At 48.4% G+C, this 17,682-nt stretch overlaps 1 protein-coding gene across 4 annotated transcripts in view; it reads left to right on the top strand.

Annotated features, from left to right (window-relative positions):
• The window catches only part of LOC140426262 (zinc finger MYM-type protein 1-like), a 99,822-nt gene that overhangs the window by 68,429 nt on the left and 13,711 nt on the right, over positions 1 to 17,682 (top strand). Inside the window, exon 1 of one of the 4 annotated variants that reach the window (XM_072510800.1) lies at positions 9,236 to 9,309. The exons of the other annotated variants lie outside the window; for them this stretch is intronic. The gene's annotated coding sequence lies outside the window, so the exon portion shown is untranslated. Of the gene's footprint in view, positions 1 to 9,235; positions 9,310 to 17,682 lie in introns of those variants that run through there. 4 annotated transcript variants of the gene reach the window in all.

Genomic DNA, 17,682 nt, shown 5'->3' with positions numbered 1-17,682 from the left:
CAGGATGTCGCCGTAACATGGCGAGAAACCAATTATCATGACTTAAGCCCCATTTCCATACAATTCAGCAGGGCGATGAGCTGGAGATTGGTGATGAGGAACATGTGGCCACGTCCAAGGAGGAGGAGGATGAGGAGCAGGTATGACAATGATGAGGTGGTGCTGGGTCTGCAAGGGCTGGAGGACGATCGCAGGGAATAACTGGAGGACCAGCCGGAGGCTGCAGGATCGGTGGCAGTGGCAAGGGCCCAGCAAGCCCGGAGAGCCAGGGAGGCCCTCATACCGTCAGCGGGTCACTGTCGAGGACAAGAGGTGATGATACCCCGCAGAGTGCTGAGCGCTGGTGCTCCTCAATATATTCCATAATCTGACCCCCGCCTGTCTGCTGGGTGCTCGCTCACATCCATCACCTGCACGTGATGTGCCGGGGGGAAGCCTGGAGAGATGGGCCAAGGGTTCAGAGGTCAGCCCGCATTGCAGTAGAAAGTGACAGGTGGGCACACTGGTTGTGCTCAAGGATTTTTTAAGTGTCATACAATTCCCCACTCTCCCGATGGCGCCACCACCCTCTTCCCAAACCCCCCCCCCACACCCCCTCACCTACTCGCATCCCCCCGACCTACCCCACCGCCCTCTCCTCCCTCCTCCGGTGCCCTCAGTGATTCTCAATGTATTTGGCCTTCCTCCCTCTACTGCTGCATCTAGGTGTGTCCCCAGGACGTACAACAGAGATGAAGGCAGCTAGCGGCTGCACCTGGCGGGCATCATCTGGGGGCCCCAGTGCACTTGTTGACGGCACATGCACAGACATGCCACTCTAACCCATGTGCTGACCTCAAGAAGTGGCCTCATCAGAGGAGTGGAACTCGGGGGAGTTGGTGGCCACCATCCCCATTCCATGGGACTGATCCGGGTTGGCATCCAGCGCCCTCTCCTCCCGCCCGATGCCCATGGGGCCGTGGGGTTTACCTCGGGACAGAGGGGCAGCTGGTTCGAGCCCCGGCTGCCCCTGCATCATTCGGATCTGTCAGCATTGGCGGCTCCCTGATGTTTGCACCATGGTGTTGCAATGCTCTTCAGTGATTGGGACATGCTTTGCAGCACCTCAGCAATGCCCACCTGCATTGGAAAGCTCCACAGCACCTCTGCCATTCCCATCTGAGAGCGGGAAATGTCCCGCAGCACCTCATCAAGGTCAGCCTGGTACTGGCTAACATCCCCCAGCAAGTTGGAAATTCTGCCGAGACCCTCAGCCATGGCCGTCACCGACTAGAGAACACCCAGGGCACCCCCAGTATGGTGCTGACATCATGCAGCAGGCCCTCCACTGCGGTCATCACACTAGCAGTGATGGCCTCGGTGCCATGCATTGCCGGCGGCATGCCCTGCGCCTGTAGCTTCTCGGTCTCCTCCAAGCAGCTATGGGCCTGCTGGAGTGTCGCTGACATCTCCCTCTGAATGTTCCAGCCGCACCCCAACGTCTCCATCAGCTTTGGGTAAACCCGTACCACAGGCTCAGCATTAGGTTGGGATCCAGCTGGGTACCTCCGACCACTGTCTCGCCTGCCAGTTCCTGTCTCCATCTGATGTGTCTCAGCAGCTGTGTGGTGTTCATCAGATTGTGCCCCAGGAGCCTGACAAATGTTCCCCATCGAGGTGCGTGTGTCTGCGCTGGTGAAAGGTAGGGATGACAGCTGTGATGTATCGATCGTGTCTTCCTCGGAGCTCTCCTCCAAGGTGTTCTCCTGGGAGTCTGGAGAGGGGGCCACCCAGGATGGGCCGGCACCGTCGGCTGGAGGACCTGCGGGAGAATGGACATGTGGTCAGTGGGAGGGATGGGTCAGTCAGTAAGGCGATAACAACATCAGGTTCTCGGGTGGAGCCCAGTGGTTCCTCACTTCTGCGACTTCCGCCAACCTCCGTGTTGGTGATCACTCTGTCCTCGGCCACCCACGTCCAGGGCCCGTTCCCCGAAGGTAGTGAGGATTCTTAAGTCCGGCATGCCTCCGCCAGTCACGCCCTCTCCCGTCGATTGTGGAAGAGCTTTACCCGAGGAGACACAGAGAGGGCATCGTTAGCCACACGCGTGATTCACACTGGTGGGAGGGAGGGTGGTGTGAAGGAAGGGTTGTTGAAGGGAGAGGGGTTGAAGGGAGGGTTAGGGCCAAATGGAGAGTTGGTGTCGGGGTGGATATGTCACTATCTGCTGAGATTCTACATGTCCCTGACGTTGCAAAGGATGGGTCCATCCACATTGCCATGCAAAGCTCCACCAAACCCTTGTGAAAAAGTTTATGCAGGAAAACACCTTTGACCACAAGTCTATTAGGCAGTCATGATGTGGAGATGCCGGCGTTGGACTGGGGTGAGCACAGTACGAAGTCTTACAACACCAGGTTAAAGTCCAACAGGTTTGTTTCGATGTCACTAGCTTTCGGAGCGCTGCTCCTTCCTCAGGTGAATGAAGAGGTATGTTCCAGAAACACAAAAATAGACAAATTCAAAGATGCCAAACAATGCTTGGAATGCGACCATTAGCAGGTGATTAAATCTTTACAGATCCAGCGATGGGGTAACCCCAGGTTAAAGAGGTGTGAATTGTGTCAAGCCAGGACAGTTGGTAGGATTTCGCAGGCCAGATGGTGGGGGATGAATGTAATGCAACATGAATTCCAGGTCCCGGTTGAGGCCGCACTCATGTGTGCGGAACTTGGCTATAAGTTTCTGCTCGGCGATTCTGCATTGTCGCGCGTCCTGAAGGCCGCCTTGGAGAACGCTTACCCGGAGATCAGAGGCTGAATGCCCTTGACTGCTGAAGTGTTCCCCGACTGGAAGGGAACATTCCTGCCTGGTGATTGTTGCGCAATGTCCGTTCATTCGTTGTTGCAGCGTCTGCATGGTCTCGCCAATGTACCACGCTTCGGGACATCCTTTCCTGCAGCGTATGAGGTAGACAACGTTGGCCGAGTCGCACAACGATGTACCGCGTACCTGGTGGGTGGTGTTCTCACGTGTAATAGTGGTATCCATGTCGATGATCTGGCACGTCTTGCAGTGATTGCCATGGCAGGGTTGTGTGGTGTTGTGGTCACTGTTCTGAAGACTGGGTAGTTTGCTGCAAACAATGGTTTGTTTGAGGTTGCGCGGTTGTTTGAAGGCAAGTAGTGGGGGTGTGGGGATGACCTTGGCAAGGTGTTCATCGTCATCAATGACGTGTTGAAGGCTGTGAAGAAGATGACGTAGTTTCTCGGCTCCGGGGAAGTACTGGACAACGAAGGGTATTCTGTCGGTTGTGTCCCATGTTTGTCTTCTGAGGAGGTCGGTGCGGTTTTTCGCTGTGGCGCGTTGGAACTGTCGGATCGATGAGTCGAGTGCCATATCCCGTTCGTACGAGGGCATCTTTCAACGTCTGTAGATGTCTGTTACGCTCCTCCTCGTCTGAGCAGATCCTATGTATATGGAGCGCTTGTCCATAGGGGATGGCTTCTTTAATGTGTTTAGGGTGGAAGCTGGAGAAGTGGAACATCGTGAGGTTATCCGTGTGTTTGGGGTAAAGCGAAGTGCTGAGGTGACCGTCCTTGATGGAGACGAGTGTGTCCAAGAATGCAACTGGTTTTGGAGAGTAGTCCATGCTGAGTCTGATGGTTGGATGGAACTTATTAATGTCATCGTGTAGTCGTTTCAGTGATTCTTCGCCGTGGGTCCAAAGGAAAAAAATGTCATCGATGTATCTGGTGTATAACGTCGGTTGAAGGTCCTGCGCGGTGAGGAAGTCTGGTTCAAACTTGTGCATGAAGGTGTTGGCGTATTGGGGAGCGAATTTGGTCCCCATGGCTGTTCCGTGCGTCTGGATGAAGAACTTGTTGTCGAAGGTGAAGACGTTGTGATCCAGAATGAAGCGGATGAGTTGCAGAATTGCGTCTGGAGATTGGCAGTTGTCGGTGTTGAGTACTGAGGCTGTTGCAGCAATGCCGTCGTCATGGGGGATGCTGGTGTAGAGTGCCGAGATGTCCATTGTGACGAGGAATGTTCCTGGTTCAACTGGTCCATGGGTGCTGAGTTTCTGTAGGAAGTCCGTCGTGTCGTGACAGAAGCTGGGCGTACCTTGTACGATGGGTTTCAAGATGCCCTCGATGTAGCCAGAGAGGTTCTCACACAAGGTCCCATTGCCTGAAACGATAGGGCGGCCTGGTGTGTTGGCCTTATGTATTTTCGGGAGGCAGTAGAGATCTCCAATGCGGGGAGTACGTGGGTTGAGAGCACGTAGGGTGCTCTGAAGATCTGGATCCAAGGTCTTGATCAGTCTGTTAAGTTGGCGGATGTGTTCCTTGGTCGGATCTGCGGGTAACTGTCTGTAGTGTTCTTGGTTGTTCAGTTGTCGGTATACTCCTTTGCAGTAGGAGTTCTGTTCAGTACGACAGTGGCCCCTCCTTTGTCTGCTGGTTTGATGACGATGTTGCGGTTGGTCTTGAGAGCGCGGATGGCATTGTGTTGTGCTTGGGTGACGTTCGGGGCTGTCTTGTGAATGCGACTGATGAATCTGACATTGACGCGACTCCTGACGGCTTGAGCATACATGTCGAGTCTAAGGCAGCGGCCTTCCGGAGGGGTCCAATTCGACTCTTTCCTCTTCGGTTGCCGCACCGCAGATCATACGGTCTGCTTTTCCGGTTCATTGATAGTCTGCTTGGGTTCGCTGTTGGCCTCTTGGGGTCTGTGGACGAATTCCCGGAGCCTCATTCGCCTGATGAATTCCTCCGTGTCTGGCGCGAGACTGATGGGGTCCATTTTGGTGGTGGTGCAGAAATTGAGCCCTCTGCTGAGGACTTTGATTTCGTCTGGTTGAAGGGTGTAGTCTGACAAGTTGACAATAGATTTCCCTGTATTGTTTTCTACTGTGGCACCGGGGGTGGCTTGGTTGCTGCCGGTGGTGATGCCAAGTTTCTCAAGCTTTCTGTTCTTGGTATGCATATAGGTGGCATAGTATTGTTGTCCCATCTGTTTGGCGGTGTTCCGCAGCTGGTATGTTCCAGAAACAAATATATAGACAGTTGAACCAGGAACATTCCTCGTCACAATGGACGTCTCGGCACTCTACACCAGCATCCCCCATGACGACGGCATTGCTGCAACAGCCTCAGTACTCAACACCAACAACTGCCAATCTCCAGACGCAATTCTGCACTCATCCGCTTCATTCTGGATCACAACGTTTTCACCTTCGACAACAAGTTCTTCATCCAGACGCACGGAACAGCCATGGGGACCAAATTCACACCCCAATACGCCAACATCTTCATGCACAAGTTTGAACAGGACCTACTCACCGCACAGGACCTTCAACCGACGTTATACACCAGATACATCGATGACATTTTTTTCCTTTGGACCCACGGCGAAGAATCACTGAAACGACTACACGATGACATTAATAAGTTCCACCCAACCATCAGACTCACCATGGACTACTCTCCAAAATCAGTTGAATTCTTGGACACACTCGTCTCCATCAAGGACGGTCACCTCAGCACTTCGCTTTACCCCAAACACACGGATAACCTCACGATGCTCCACTTCTCCAGCTTTCACCCTAAACACATTAAAGAAGCCATCCCCTATGGGCAAGCTCTCCGTATACACAGGATCTGCTCAGACGAGGAGGAGCGTAACAGGCATCTACAGACGTTGAAAGTAGCCCTCGTACGAACGGGATATGGCACTCGACTCATCGATCGACAGTTCCAATGCGCCACAGTGAAAAACCGCACCGACCTCCTCAGAAGACAAACATGGGACACAACCGACAGAATACCCTACGTCGTCCAGTACTTCCCCGGAGCGGAGAAACTACGACATCTTCTTCACAGCCTTCAACACGTCATTGATGAAGATGACCATCTTGCCAAGGCCATCCCCACACCCCCACTACTTGCCGTCAAACAACCGCGCAACCTCAAACAAACCATTGTTTGCAGCAAACTACCCAGCCTTCAGAACAGTGACCACGACACCACACAACCCTGCCATGGCAATCTCTGCAAGACGTGCCAGATCATCGACATGGATACCACTATTACACGTGAGAACACCACCTACCAGGTACGCGGTACATCCTCGTGCGACTCGGCCAACGTTGTCTACCTCATACGCTGCAGGAAAGGATGTCCCGAAGCGTGGTACATTGGCGAGACCATGCAGACGCTGCGACAACGAATGAACGGACATCGCGCGACAATCACCAGGCAGGAATGTTCCCTTCCATTGGGGAACACTTCAGCAATCAAGGGCATTCAGCCTCTGATCTCCGGGTAAGCGTTCTCCAAGGCGGCCTTCAGGACGTGCGACAACGCAGAATCGCTGAGTAGAAACTATAGCCAAGTTCCGCACACATGAGTGCGGCCTCAACCGGGACCTGGAATTCATGTCGCATTACATTCATCCCCCACCATCTGGCCTGCAAAATCCTACCAACTGTCCTGGCTTGAGACAATTCACACCTCTTTAACCTGAGGTTACCCCATCTCTGGATCTGTAAAGATTTAATCACCTGCTAATGCTCGCATTCCAAGCATTGTCTGGCAGCTTTGAATTTGTCTATATATTTGTTTCTGGAACATACCTCATCATTCACCTGAGGAAGGAGTAGCGCTCCGAAAGCGAGTGACATCGAAACAAACCTGTTGGACTTTAACCTGGTGTTGTAAGACTTCGTACTGTGCTATTAGGCAGTGGTCTGCACGTAATATGCTGGAAGCGCTGTAGGAAAATAGAGATGTAAATCCTGTCAGGGGTCCCCTGAGTAGACTGTCAAAGTCATTTGGCAGAACATCTCATTGCCAGAACTTTCAAGCGAGCACCAAAATATAGGTTGGCCGGTGATGAGAAATGGCCGCCCTGTCAGATCCCCAGAGGCACAGCTCATATACACGTTGCCCTCAAGGGGGCTGTGGCGAGTAAGCGACTATTACATAGAACATAGAACATTACATACAGCACAGTACAGGCCCTTCAGCCCACGATGTTGTGCCGACCATTTATCCTAATCTAAGATCCACCTAACCTACACCCCTTCAATTTACTGCTGTCCATGTGCCTGCCTAAGAGTCGCTTAAATGTCCCTCATGACTCTGACTCCACCACCTCCGCAGGCAGAACATTCCACAATTCACCTCATTCTGGAATGCACCTTTCCAAAGAAAGTCCGAAGAGAGATGTATTGTTTTTTTGTCGAGGTTCATCCCAAGCAGTTCTGTGATGCAAGACGCTGTGCTCTACGGGCTATTCCCAGGGACGGACACCGAGACAAATATCAACTGCAACTGGAAGATTATCAACTTGGTGAACGATGCTATTTGATCTGCCCGAAACCTGCCGGTCTTCCAGGGCAAAGTGTCGACCCGACTGAGTGTTGTAGACTGGCACATTCCAGTGCTGAGGAATACACTAAAGCTTGGGGCAGCCACCACAGAGACGCAATGGGGAAAGGTTGCTGTCTAAGGCCTTTGAACCATAGTGCACCGAGGGGCTGGAAAACCAGTATTATCTCTTTGGTTATGTGCAAGATAGTAAATATACCTTGTGAATACAGGCGTAGTGAAATGGTATTGAGGCACCTCAGAAAGGAACATGTTAGATGAAGGAAAGTTGAATTCCATCGCACTTTCTGTAATTTTTCAATTTGAAATGTTTTGCCTCCAGTCTGCATGCCTGACATGGAATGTACATTGAAAATATCAAAAGAATTACAATTGTGTCGAGGCACCTAAGATGGGCCACACTATATGGCATCAAGTCAAATTTAATGACGCTTCCTGTAATTTTCAAGTTGAAATACTGCACCACATGACCTGCAGCAGTTCAAGATGGTGGCTCACCACTAGCCATCCTTCATGTTTCACATGCCTCCCCTGCCCAAACAACAGCGGGTGGGGGACGGCACACGCGAGCCTGTTCATTTCACAATCCTTCAAACTGATTCGTTCTTTGCACTCTTCACTCATGTTTCTCTCACCATGGGTGGGATTCTCAGACTCCCCCGCTGGGTCGCAGAATCGCTGGGGGGGCGGCGTGAATCCCGCCCCCGCCGGCCGCCGAATTCTCCGGCACCGGAGATTCGGCGGGGGCGGGAATCGCGCCGCGCCGGTCGGCGGGCCCCCTCCCGGCAATTCTCCAGCCTGCGATGGGCCGAAGTCCCGCTGCTGTAATGCCGGTCCCGCCAGCATGAATTAAACCACGTCCCTTACCGGCGGGACCAGGCAGCGCGAGCGGGCTCCAGGGTCCTGGGGGGGATCTGCTCTGGGGGGTGCCTCCACGGTGGCCTGGCCCGCGATCGGGGCCCACCGATCCACGGGCGGGCCTGTGCCGTGGGGGCACTCTTTCCCCTCCATGTCGGCCATGTAGGTCTCCGCGATGGCCGACGCGGAGGTGACTCCCCCCTGCGCATGCGCGGGGTTGACGTCAGCAGCCTCTGACGCTCCCGCGCATGCGCGGACTTCCGCCGGTCGACTGAGTCCCTTCGGCCCTGGCTGGCATGGCGCCAAAGGCCTTCCACGCCAGCCAGCGGGACGGCAACCACTCCGGTGCAGGCCTAGCCCCTAAAGGTGAGGGCTTGGCCCCTAAAAGTGCGGAGAAATCCGTTCTTTTGGGGCAGCCCGACGCCGGAGTGGTTCACGCCACTCCATCCCGCCGGGAGCCCCCGCCCGCCAGGTAAGGGAGAATCCCGCCCCATGTCTTTATCAGTTAATACCTTCAGTACATAGTGTAAGATCCTAATGGGCAAGTCTACCAGCAGATGTTGTGTAATAAGTCCACGGAGGCAGTTATTTTATTAACAAAACCAACAGCAATACAACCATGTGCATTCACTTTGCTGTCTATATTGGGATTGCAGAGGATCTGACACTCCCTGTTATATACAGAGAAGAGATTCCCTGATTGGGTCACTAATCAGAGAACTCGTATTCCAAATGGCCAATCTCAAAGGCCTGGTCTAAGTCATTACAGTTTTTCTGATGAAGGGTTATTGCCCTGAAACATTAAGTGCATTTTACAGCTGGTGGCAAGCCATTCGCGAACTAATCAACTTTTAAAAAAGCTGCCCCGCAGCAATAATACACTAAGGGCAGCGTTAACAAGCCCAGCGGGGGCTTCCATCCTTCAGTTGAATGACATCCCGCCCTCGAGAGCTGCAGGCCAATCGGATTAGCCGAGAGCTCGTGCAGTCCCGGCAGTGCTGGAACTCAGGAGTGAGTGTTGCTGGAACTGTAAGTCGCCCCATGTGAATCAAAACAGCATGGATACCAGACTCAGGTAAGTCCGGGCGCATAGGAAGCCCGACTCTCCCTTTCTTGGGCACACTAAGGCTAATTGTAGCACCTTAATGGCATCTTGATTGGCTGGTTCAATCAGATGGTATTCTTGTTTTGTTTATTTGTGAACACATAATGCAATGACAAACTTACATCAAAACGCAACATTTAATAACCTGCATGAAGAACTAGAACTTCAAAGCTAATGAAGCCAATTCAGTCCAATATGCCTGTGTGGCTTGTGGAAGAAAGTGGTTCAAATTGAAGCAGTCTGCTGAGCTCTCTCCTCACGGTATCTTCTCTGCTTCAAATTATTTACTTTTCCCTTGAAAGAAGCAAATGGCTTTTACCCTGTGGTGAAGCAATCCATGCTCCAACCGACTGCTGTGTAATGACAATTCCTATTAGTTCTCTCTTCACTCTCACTGACAGTTTTAAATTGATGACCCCTTCATTATTGACACCCCAACCGGAGGAAATAGCTCTAATGCTCCATGAGTTTAAAACCTCTATTAAATCAATGCAGGCTTTGATTCATGGGTTGTGGGAGAGAACAGTGGAAGCGCTTTTTGCTGGATTACGAGATCTCCAGGGTAATATTTTGGAGACTTTGCAGGATACTATGCAGGATGCTCTCCCAGGAATTAAGAGATATTCGACAAGATTGATTTTATAACTAAAAGCAAAATGCAGTTAATCTGAAGTAAAAACAGAAAATGGTGGAAAAGCTCAGCAGGTCTGGCAGCATCTGTGGAGACAGAAATAAAGTTAACGTTTCGAGTCCATATGACTCATCTTCAGACCGTCTTCATTATTATTAATTTCATAAATCGCTTCTCGGCATTTTGGCTAAGATGAACGCGAGGGCAGGTGTAATGCCTGGGTCTGGTATGTCTCTCTTGTGGGGACCATGAATTGGATTCAGTTTGAATTGTTTTTTGCAGCAGGCAAGGAGCTGGATTAGGGGTGTGCCCCTGTCCACGCTCTGAGCTCTGGCTTTGTAACTCAGATAAAGTAATAAAAAACATTTTTTAAAAAAATATTAATTTCATAAAGTCCGTTTTCCTGCGAAGCAATGACAAAAAAAATGTGCTTATTCGGGCATAGAGAGCTATCATGACTTCCCTTAGGGCAGCAGCACACGAGAGCTCGCTGGCAGAACCTTCCGATGTTTTCACAGGTGGAAGGATGTCTACAGAGCAGATGGTGAAAGATTCCAAGCCCGGAGAAACAGACCATTGTGGGTCTATCCAGAGGAGCAGCCTACCTTGGGACTATCCTCGGTACTCTCCCTTTCCTGAGAATGGTATCAGTGACCTGGTGGATGCATGCTCAGTGGGTGATGAACAAAAAGAACAACAAAGAACAAAGAACAAAGAAATGTACAGCACAGGAACAGGCCCTTCGGCCCTCCAAGCCCGTACCGACCATGCTGCCCGACTAAACTACAATCTTCTACACTTCCTGGGTCCGTATCCCTCTATTCCCATCCTATTCATGTATTTGTCAAGATGCCCCTTAAATGTCACTATCGTCCCTGCTTCCACCACCTCCTCCGGTAGCGAGTTCCAGGTACCCACTACCCTCTGCGTAAAAAACTTGCCTCGTACATCTACTCTAAACCTTGCCCCTCTCACCTTAAACCTATGCCCCCTAGTAATTGACCCCTCTACCCTGGGGAAAAGCCTCTGACTATCCACTCTGTCTATGCCCCTCATAATTTTGTATACCTCTATCAGGTCTCCCCTCAACCTCCTTCGTTCCAGTGAGAACAAACCGAGTTTATTCAACCGCTCCTCATAGCTAATGCCCTTTATACCAGGCAACATTCTGGTAAATCTCTTCTGCACCCTCTCTAAAGCCTCCACATCCTTCTGGTAGTGTGGCGACCAGAATTGAACACTATACTCCAAGTGTGGCCTAACTAAGGTTCTATGCAGCTGCAACATGACTTGCCAATTCTTATACTCAATGCCCCGGCCAATGAAGGCAAGCATGCCGAAGAAACATCTGCATTTATGCAGTATCTTTCATGACCTCAGGAGACCCCAAAGCACTTTACAACCAATTAATTACTCTGGAAATGTTATAATTTAGGAAACGGCAGTTAATATGTACACAGCAAGCAACCACAAACAGCACTATAATGATGACTAAATTACCTTTTTTAGTAATGTTGGCTAAGGGAGAAATATTGGCCAGGCCATCAGGGAATAGATAGGTCCTCTGGCCTCCTTCAAAAGAAGCTGAAAGCAACTCGAAAGGAGGTGATGGTGAAGAAAATGAGGAGCGTGGTTACTTTAATCCACACAGCAGACCGAATCAGGTGGATGATTTGTTATTGCAAAGTGTATTGCAAAAGGTGGATGAATACATGATAAGGTTTCAAAGAATGCTGTTGCACCTTTCTTTATCTAAACCACAGTGTGTGTTTAACCCCTATACAGTGGACAAATGATCACACAAGTTGTTTCGTACGAAAATAGTTTAATTTTTTTATTTTTTATTTTAGAGTACCCAATTCATTTTTTCCAATTAAGGGGCAATTTAGTGTGTTCAATCCACATACCTTGCACATCTTTGGGTTGTGGGGGTGAAACCCATGCAAACACGGGGAGAATGGGCAAACTCCACACGGACAGTGACCCAGAGCCGGGATCGAACCTGGGACCTCGGCGCCGTGAGACTGCAGTGCTACCATTGCGCCACCTTGCTGCCCGCAAAAATAGTTTATTAACATGCACAAGGTTAATTACTTAATCAATCACACGTTCATGCACATTGGCCTATAAACGACCTTAACTTAACTTCCAGGTGACTGGCAAGTACAAAGCAGATAAGGCCTTATCTGAGATCAGGCAGCCTGGCAGTGCTGGAGTTCTTGTAGGTGGTCTGGTCCCAATGTTCTGGTCCCTTTGTGGATGGCGTGGATGGTTCTCTTCTTGGCTGGTGATGAATTCACAATTGTTGTTGGCTGTCGAGGCTGCAGTCGAGGGAGCGAGTGGTGGGCTACGCAGTACCATTTATTCTTCTAGCTTTCATGTCCTTTTCGGTGGTCCTAGGTGAAGGTCCGATGGATCGATAGGGTCTCGATCACCCTGATCGATTCTGTCCAATTGGGGGAGGACACCTTGATGGCTGGGCGGGTCCCAGTCGGCCATGCCATTAGTGTCCGATGTACGTAATAAGCCGGAAGTTCAACACTCAAAAGACAATTAGTCAGTAATTTGTACATTTTTCCAGGATATTCTAGCCAATAAAAGCAGATGCATCAGAAGTAACTTGACATCACTGGGGCACAAAGTGACTCCTGCTTATGCACTACATTTGCACATTCTAGAAAATTATTGGCATATACACTGCAAATGTCCACTTACTCTCTACTATGCCCTTCTCTAACCATTCGAGATATTGGATCATCATACTGCACAACATTTCCTCCCCTCAAACCATTAAGAATGATCTCTTTATTTTGTTTAGATGAAGTTCAGCGTTTGTAATGAAAGTCTTGTCTCGCCCTCCGACTATAGTGCAGGGATTCTAGAAGTCAGTAGTATTTTGGAAATTCCAGTATGCACTGTGGTGATAAGTGTATAGGCATATTTATGTATAATTGTACATAGTTGTACCAATGTATATATTTATATATAATAGTGCCACTGTTCATAGACAATGACAAATACATGTAGGGATAGCTATAAACTCCCACCAGCAGGGGGAACCAGACCGGACAGGTGCTGGTTTAGCACAGTGGGCTAAATCGCTGGCTTGTAATGCAGAACAACGCCAGCAGCATGGTTCAATTCCCGTTCCAGCCTCCCCGACAGGCGCTGGAATGTGGCGACTAGGGACTTTTCACAGTAACTTCATTGAAGCCTACTTGTGACAATAAGTGATTATTATTATTATTAGCTGTATATATATCAGAGGACGGACGGGAACCAGACACTTGGTAGCAGGACGGACAAGAGTACAGATCACAGTAACGGAGACGGAATTGTTTGTACATAGAAATGCACGGTTACCGCGAAGAATAAATACTTGTAGCAACTACATCTTTGTGTTCTATAGATACTTTCATCATCAAGGAAATAATAGGACACGACATGTACTATTATCATGGTCATTTGTAACATAGAATCTTTACAAGGAATTATACCATGACGACTATAAATGAGTATAATGCATTCATTTATGTATATTATGGAAATGTTTCCTTTTGTCTCTTCCTCTTGAGAAGGTGCTGACTCTGGTTGAATTATGATGCAATGGTTCATTTATCTCCCCCAAATAACTATTCCTCCCGTGTGAGTTGAGGTAGTGGGTTCTGTCAGACTAGTCACAGATCAGATCATGGAATCTTTACAGTGCAAAAGGAGGCCACTCAGCCCATCACATCTTCAATGGCTCTCTTGCACATTCTTTTCAGACAGCAATCCAATTCCCTTTTGAATACCTCGGTTTAACCTGCCTCCACCACCCTTTCATGTAGCTCTTTCCAGACTCCAACCACCCTCTGAGTGAAAAACATTTTTCCTCACATCACTTCTACTCTTTTTGCCCATTACTTTGATTATGTGCCCTTTACTTCTTGATGCTGCCTTGGGAACAATTTCTCACTCTTTATCCTGTCCCTATCCCTCAGGATCTTGGTTGCTGTATCAAGTCTCCTATTAGCCTTCTTTTCCTCAAGGAAAACCATCTCAGCCTCTCCAACCTATCCTAATAGTTACAGTTCTTTATCCCTGGGATTGTTATTGTGAATCTCCTCTACTCTCTCCAATGCCTTCACATCCTTCCTTAAGCATAGCACACACAACTGCAATACTCCAGATGAGGCCTAACTAGTGTCTGAAACAATGTCAACTTGATCTCCTTACTCTTGTACTCAATGCCCCATTGATAAAACCTAGGACACCTATGTTTTGTTAACTGTTCTCTCAACATGCCCAGCCATCTTCAATGACTTATGCACATATACACTGAGGTCCCTCTGTTCCTGCACCTCTTTTGGAATTTCTCACTTTATTTTATACTGTCTCTCCATATTCTTCCTGCCACAATGAATCACCTCACACTTCCATGCATTGAGCTTCATCGGCCACTGTCTGCCCAATCCATCAACATTTCTATGTCCTTTAGAAGTTCAAGACTATCCTCATCACAGTTGTCAATATTTCCCAACATCAAAGCCCAATCTAATTCTGTCCCCATTGTCATGCCCAGTACAGGCATGTCATATTGTGAAGTTTCAGTCAATATATTTAAGATTGGACACAAATAAACTGTTAAAGTGACTGCCGCAAATCATATGACTTTTGGCATTTGAACTACAGACAATATCAGGTTCGGGTGGCATGGTGGCACAGTGGTTAGTACTGCTGCCTCAAAGCACCAGGGATCCAGGTTTGATTCCGACCTTCTGTGTGGAGTCTGCATGTTCTCCCCGTGTCTGCGTGGGTTTCCTCCAGTGCTAGGGTTTCCTCCCATAGTTCAAAGATGCACAGGCTGGGTGGATTGGCCATGCTAAATTGTCCCTTAGTGTCCAAAGGTGTGAAGGTTAACTGGGATTATGGGGATAGGGTGGGGCAGTCAGCCTGGGTGGGGTGTTCTTCCAGATAGTCAGTGCAGGGTCGATGGGCCAAATGGCCTCCTTCTGCACTGTATGGAATCTATGGATCATATCGAAATCTCCAGTGATACCTAATTAAATATGTGCACAGATGAGAGTACCTGTTTGTGGAATTCACACATCTCATTGTTTAAAGATGGTCCAGCACCTGAAGACTGTGGAGTGACCAGATTGCCTTTCTCCGTGTTCCATAATGGACAAAGGGGACGATCAAAACTCAATTGCCACTATCAACTTCAGATTATATAATGATGGCCTCCCCCATCCAAACTGGACCTGGTGGGCTTCAGAATTGTTGATGCAGTGGTCATATGATCGAAGCTGGTTTCAGGGACTGAGCCCTTATTGACTCAGCAGCCAGCAGATCCATCAAGACCATCAGTCATCGGCCAGTCTGAGAACCAACTTCTTAGATGTTAGACTATAAGAAACCTCAATTTCCTGTGAGTCCTTCCCTTAGAGGATCATTACTTCAACTTTACATCATCAAATCCATTCAAGAAACCATAGGCCTGCCACATGAGAGACTGGAAATCATAAATCATAAATTAAAATAACTGCAATCTGAAGAAGCTTACCATCTGGCCAAGATTTTTGCCATGATGCAGAACCTCATGAAGTGGGACTGGAATTGGGCCAGGGTTCACAAATGCGTGGTTTATGGAGGTACTTGACCATTAAAACCACCAGCTGCCTCCACTGAAGTTGGGTTTTGGTTGGCCAGGAATGTGCAGTGTGCAGATTAGACCAGATTCAAGCTGATCTGAACTTGGTGCATTCATTTGGCTAGTTAGGGTACCCCTTTGGAGAAGGACCTGGGACACCTTTGGGAGAGGTAAGGCACTCTTTCGGAAAGGGAGGGCACCATTTGTGATTATTAAAAGTAAACCTAAAGGGCAGCACAGTGGCGCAGTGATTAATGCTGCTGCCTCATGGCGCCGAGGTCCCAGGTTCGATCCCGACTCTGGGTCACTGTCCATGTGGAGTTTGCACATTCTCCCTGTGTTTGCATGGGTTTCGCCCCCACAACCCAAAGATGTGCCGGGTAGGTGAATTGGCTGTAATAAATTGCCCCTTAATTGGAAAAAATGAATTGGGCACTCTGAATTTTTTTTAAAAGTAAACATAATTGTGCATAAATTCATTGGAACTGTCAAAGAACTGTCAATGCTGCCAAGGCAGTCAAAAACCTGTCAATCTGTCAAAAAACTGTCAGAGATGTCAAAAGAACAAGTTATCAAAGAACTGTAACAGGATACTAGGTGGCTTGGCATGGAGGAGTACATGGCAAAAGGGTGGTGAGTGGGGGAATGGGTGGCATGTGTTGCCACTAAGTTGGCCTAGGGGCTATTTAGAGAAATACTGATGTGGGGGCATAGTGGATATGAGGGGGTAGGTGAAAGGGTAGGGATTAGAATGGAGATATGAGGGGTGTATAGAGGGGTGTGGATTGGAAGAGGGGGTGTGAGGGAGCTATGGGGGGTGAGTGCAGGACACAAAATGCTATAGGTTGGTATAGATGGGGTGTGGGGTGTAAGGAGGTGAGGGCTGGGGCATTTCAATTTTATTAGTTTAACAAACTGCAATGCTGGAGCACTGAGGCTGCCTTTGCACCAATCAGCCTTCACAATCATTTTGCGGGACAGGTCGGGTTCACAGAGTTGGGAATTTTCCCATCTCTGTGTGCCTGGCCTGTCAGTGTGATAGTGTGGAGTGTGAGTGTGTGTCTCTGTGTAAGACCGAATGCATGTCATTGCGTTAATTTTGGGGTTATCTTTTTTATTTTAAACTCACAAAAGCTTGCTGCTGAATTATTTAATTAGAATACACACTCCAAAGGTACGAAAAGACACACATTCTTTCCATAAAGTACATACTGATTACAGGCAGTAAGAGAGCAGCTACATTCTGTCCATCACATTATCTAATGTCCGCAGCTTTGTACTTTTCAATAATGGCCACTTCTATTGATTAGGAGCTTGATTCATGACTGATGATTTATCTCCTTAACCTAACAACATTGAAGCCAATTGTGGTCCTTACGCTAGTACTATGGCTGACATCATTTAACTCAGTACATAGCAGGGCTCATACCATAACATTTCACACAAATGAAAAATGACAACCATATATACCTGGCTGAGACAAAAAAATACACTCAAAGCCAAAAAATGTTTCAAATTCATTGTTTTTCTTTGAGTACAATAAACTTGGACTGGCGTTAAATATCTATGTTACTCACTGATCATGAGTAGGGAGACACCACATATGCATGCGATGATAATAGCACATTACAATTAGCTTAAGTAAAAGGCTTTGAAGCATTTATTATAAATGTGTATCTTTAACAGAACACTAAATGGAGTCAGTGAATGTAGAATAGAACTATTCCCCTCACCCCCTTACACAATTTATGCCTTTTGTGCTTCCTCAAGGGACAGGTTAGGAGTTAAAGAAAGACAGCTGAAACTATTTATATGCAAAATAATTTTTCTTAAAAATTCTGGAATGAAATACTACAACCAGAATAAAAGGAAAACTATCAAGATTGTTCACATTACCTATAAATTACTAACAGTAGTTTTACCCCAGGATATCAGGAAATAATTTTACAGTGAGGACGTCTAGCAGGAAAATCAGTAAAAAGCCAGTGTGATTCACTGACATTTGGTCCTGATGGGAAATCTTGGTAAAAATAAATTACCTTGTTAAACGAGACAGTGTTGGACATCTGGGGCCCTG

The sequence above is a fragment of the Scyliorhinus torazame genome, chromosome 7 (assembly GCF_047496885.1).
Source record: "Scyliorhinus torazame isolate Kashiwa2021f chromosome 7, sScyTor2.1, whole genome shotgun sequence".
In the NCBI taxonomy this organism is placed as follows: Eukaryota; Metazoa; Chordata; class Chondrichthyes; order Carcharhiniformes; family Scyliorhinidae; genus Scyliorhinus; species Scyliorhinus torazame.
This window is presented reverse-complemented; position numbering and strand designations above follow the sequence as displayed.